Here is a 3,881-nt window from a genome sequence, read left to right as displayed (position 1 = left end):
ATTAAAATGAAGTCTTTCTTGCACTTTATTGAAATTTTACGTCTAGGATAGACCAAGGACGTATATAATCGAAATTGATATACGTCCTTGAATAGTTTTTATTTTCTTTAAAATTGCAATTTTCTTTGTTTAAATATTGCAACGTTATTTCCTTAATATCAAATGTCTATTAATTAATAGACACCGAGTGATGACAGATGCAGGCAGAGATAAGAAAAATTAATTTCTATTTATAGTTATCTTGGTCAGGGAACAGATTATCTAACTATATGTTCGGCCTGTAGTAATTAATGCTCTTCAAAATGTTCGTCAAAATAAAAATAAATAATTATTATTTCATAAAGACGATCAGATGATGAATTTTCGGTTTTAATATACTAGTATTAAGTACGAAAATGTAAAATAGTGTAAGAAGATTTTGAGCCATCTCACTGATCAATAGGCTACACAGTGCCCCCAAATGACCAGTATAAAACTATCCAGCAAGAGAGAAAAAGGATAGCCGGGTCAATGTAAGAAACCTACTAGGCAACTTCAGTTCAATTTGAATATCTCGATTATTCTAATGGATTTGTCAAATGTCAGGGAATATCTTTTTAAATGTGGTAGGAAGACAACTCTCCATCAAAACACAGTGTAGTCAAAATTAGCAATTATAGTTATAATTCAGCCTTCAACACAAAAGCTTGGCTCACATTGGACAGCATCCTACCGAGGGCCCCAAAACACTGTAAAAAACAATTTAAACAGGAAAAAACAAACCGATCTAATTTAACTTCAAACCAGAAACAAAAAGCAAATATGAACTGCACCAAAAAAAAAAGACAACCACTAAACAACATGCTTCGGACTTGGGACATGTGCTTATGAATACACCTGGTTTAAAAGAATTTACATACATACCATAAGACAGTAGTGTAATTTTACCATGTAAAAGACACCCTTTAATATATAATGAGAACATCGTGTTCAGATAAAAAAAAATCGTAAGGGTTCCGCGAAACCCAGTGTCTCGCCTACTTTTACTGTAAATCGCAGGCTCAACAAAAATGAGGAAAAACATCAATAAAAATATTCCTCTCAATACTATTTTTTGTTATTTTAAGAAGCTTCTGTCCAAGTTTGGTAAAAATCCAGGATAGTTTATAAATCTAAAAAATTTAATTTCAGACTGTATGTAATGTTAACTGGAAGAAAAACTAAGTCCATTTATAAGTAAAATACAGATAAACAGGTACAAAATTTTAACAAAAAATTTCCTTCTAGATACTAGCTTTTAATCATAAATAAGCTTCTGTCCAAGTTTGGTACAAATCCAGGATAGTATAAGAAAGTTATTAAAATTTAAAAAAAACTTTAACCTCGGAGTGAATGTATTGTATCCCAGCAGAAAACTATGTCCATTTATAAGTAAAATACGGAAAAAATGGAATTTCATTTTTACAAAATTTACTTCTGGATACTATCTTATTATCATAAACAAGCTTCTGTCCAAGTTTGGTACAAATCCAGGATAGTTTAAGAAAGTTATTAGAATTTTAAAAACTTTAACCACAGAGTGAATGTATTGTTTCCCAGCAGAAAAAAACTAATAGATATAAGAAGATGTGGTATGAGTGCCAATGAGACAACTCTCGATCCAAGTCAAAATTTATAAAAGTAAACCATTATAGGTCACAGTACGGTCTTCAACACGGAGCCTTGGCTCACACCGAACAGTAAGCTATAAAGGGCCCCAAAAAATTACTAGTGTAAAACCATTCAAACGGGAAAACCAACGGTCTAATCTATATAAAAAACGAGAAACAAGAAACACTTATGAACCACATCAACAAACGACAACTACTGAACATCAGATTCCTGACTTAGGACAGGTGCAAACAAATGCAGCGGGTTTAAACGTTTTAATGGTACCAAACCTTCAGCCTTTTTCTGAAACAATAGTGTAACATCACAACATAGAAAGACACACTATAAAATATCAACTGAAATAGCTTAACTCAATCAAAGGACATATTAACACCATTGAACATACACTGAACAAATAAATTAAGTCCATTTATAAATAAAATACGGAAAAATGGAATTTTATTCTTACAAAATTTACTTCTGGATACTATCTTATGATCATAAACAAGCTTCTGTCCAAGTTTGGTACAAATCCAGAATAGTTTAAGAAAGTTATTAAAATTTCAAAAACTTTAACCACAGAGTGAATATTTGTGGACGCCACCGCCGACGACACCGACGGAATGTAGAATCGCTTTATCTCGCTTTTTCGACTAAAGTCGAAGGCTCGACAAAAAGGAACACCTTACAACAGTTCAAAAATGTGACCTTTAAACAAACTCATATTTAGGTGATGGGTATACTGATCAGTGGTAATTTCATGTTAGTTTTTTTTTTGTTGTTTTCAATTTTGTTTGTTTGTTTATAAGGACAAGGTGTAAGCTGTTTGGCTAGGCTATAAATATCTTTTTTAATGAATTGGTTTCGGTCGTCAAGGTGAAGAGGATACAGTGCGATTCAAATTGTATATATTTACTATTAAACTTGCAGGCCTTTCTTGACCCACAATTTAAAATATAAGAAAACATCAAAATAAAAAGGGACATCTGGAAAATATCTTGAAAGCGAGTTAAAGGTTTTAAAAGTGTTTGTTTTTAACAAAAGAGGTTTGTCATCTTAAAACTTTTAAGAGCATACACAAAGCACAAAACTTAAAATTGCCAATGCTTGCTACCCTAAGCATAACAAAACCTTGCAGAGCAGGTGTAAGGATCTTAATAATGATCAATATCAAGCCATTGTTCAAATAACCATGAACAAATTCCAATAAAAACGGCTATTTTACAGGTTCACTTATTGCATTTCTTAAACACATATCATCATTAATTGATTAAATTTCTTCACATTTGCATTTGAACTTTAGCCTAAAAACTAACTCTAATTTAAAAACAAAAACCAGCATCTTAGAATGGAACATCAAGTGGGTGACTTTACATGATGTCTTTTGGGAGAGAGGAGAGAAAAAAATATTCCTTTAACAATAATATTTTACCCCACATTGAACAGTATTTACTTTAAGTAAACAGTCACTGTCAGTTTCTAATTCTTATATAACAAAAATGATATAAAACAATAAATCTTTTTTTTTAAACAATTATCTTATATCTAATGCCAAACAAGCATTTGGGTTTACGATTGCATTTCTTTTTTTAAAGAAAGCAACTTGTTATAATTATGTTTACTAGTATAATTCATGTACATAATATAGTTTGGGTTGCGATGAACGTAATTGATAATTTTAATTTCATGCCAATACTTATGCATTGTAAGGTCGTTTGCTTTTACTTTATACTAGATTTATTATTAAAAATAACAATGGACAAGACATACTGATAATATTTTAAAGTTCATACTCTTCATTTAATACATACTATATAAAAATCATTAATGGTTGGTTATTGAAGAAGAAGAAACTATGATAATTAAATCATCGCATACTATTCCTTAACATGCGTTATGTTTATGGTCCTAGAGTAAGATCAAGTTTGTTTTTTATTGAGAATTTAAGTTTTTCCTATCTTTTACATTCTAATTTTGTTTATTTCATGCTTTAACTATGGACAAAGAGCGCTGAGTCTGGTATTGATCTACGAACTTTTTCCCATTGAAGGAAATGTGCAATAAAGCTTGATATCAACAACTTACATATACTTTCATATATCAGCGGTATGCCATAGTTCCGATAATACAAACATACAAATGTTGATGGGTTGCTGTTTCACTGACATTATTTAATGACACATACCTAATTTCGAGATTAGAATTTTGATCCAGACGTGCGAGTCATATCAACAAGAATCATTGACTTACCA

The sequence above is a fragment of the Mytilus californianus genome, unplaced genomic scaffold (genome assembly GCF_021869535.1).
Source record: "Mytilus californianus isolate M0D057914Y unplaced genomic scaffold, xbMytCali1.0.p SCAF_14, whole genome shotgun sequence".
Lineage (NCBI taxonomy): Eukaryota > Metazoa > Mollusca > Bivalvia > Mytilida > Mytilidae > Mytilus > Mytilus californianus.
Note: the sequence above shows the minus strand (reverse complement) of the source record.